At 39.2% G+C, this 1,101-nt stretch overlaps 1 protein-coding gene across 2 annotated transcripts in view; it reads right to left on the reverse strand.

Moving 5' to 3' along the window:
- The window catches only part of LOC101845416 (AKT-interacting protein), a 24,318-nt gene extending 23,472 nt beyond the window's left edge, over positions 1–846 (reverse strand). For both annotated transcript variants that reach the window (XM_035971573.1, XM_005105310.3), the window contains exon 1: positions 780–846. The gene's annotated coding sequence lies outside the window, so the exon portion shown is untranslated. The remainder of the gene's footprint in view (positions 1–779) is intronic.
- Between the last annotated feature and the right edge of the window lie 255 nt (positions 847–1,101).

Raw genomic sequence — 1,101 nt, forward strand, 5'->3', positions numbered from 1 at the left:
CTTCACCCAATATTATTATAATATAGATTGATATAGGATTCTTGCTATCTAACCGTCATTAAGTACAGCTAGTCTAGCCGTCATTAAGTACGGCTAGCCTCTTCCATTGTTTTTAAAGCAATTTGAAAGCATTGAAATTTTTATCCAAGCACCTGTCTAACATGGCTAGGACCAGCAAGAACAACAGACACCATTGCTGCAATGTAAGATAGAGTGAAGTGGAGGTCCATGATCGCCCACGCCAGACGGCAAGGCACCGGATGATGATTACACCACTACTACTAGAATCTAGATCTAGATCTAGATATATATCTATATCTAGACCAAAATCGCAGAAAAAATGAGTGAAAACATGTTGAAGAGAAGAGACCTTCACGTCTACTTTAGCCTAAAACTAAAACACTAACAGTCTTAGTCTACTCTAGAAAATCTAGATCTATTCTAGATCTATATCTAGATCTAGAATCTAGATCTAGATCTAGAATCTAGATCTATAGACTATATCTATATTTTCTAGATCTAGAATCTAGAACCTAGAGTCTAGATTAGGTCTTTGACTTTGCTTTGCAATTTTTGTCCCAATCCCCACGATTGATGATGATGAGTGCGATTGCACCGACTGCAAAATTAGCAAATTCTTGCTGAGAACCGAAGTGCAACTGCACTGAAATACATAAGAAAACCTGTGCCAGTAGAATAACCATGAGCAGGATGCTATGAAAAGAGCAGTAACTTGAGCAAGTTTCAATAACAATGGGGCCTAATGTCAACACAACTACCTGTTTTCATTCCAGAGAATCGTCAATGTTGGGGAGCATGTAGACTTCCGGTCCAAGCAAATTTCCCTTCCACTTCAAGAGAGGGACTTGATATTTCAAGGGAGACAAGAAAAGCTTAAATGGTTGTGCCCGTGCGTGTGTAACTGGTCTCGTCATTTTCCCTTCATTGTTTTAGACCTACGGGTACGACGCCCAATTAGACAATATGTAGGTCTATAGTCAAAAGTATTGCATCAATAAAGTCATCTTATTACACCACTAGACGTATACTCTCTCTCTCTCTCTCTCTCTCTCTCTCTCTCTCTCTCTCTCTCTCTCTTAC

Source organism: Aplysia californica, unplaced genomic scaffold, assembly GCF_000002075.1.
Source record: "Aplysia californica isolate F4 #8 unplaced genomic scaffold, AplCal3.0 scaffold00464, whole genome shotgun sequence".
NCBI classification, from domain to species: Eukaryota; Metazoa; Mollusca; class Gastropoda; order Aplysiida; family Aplysiidae; genus Aplysia; species Aplysia californica.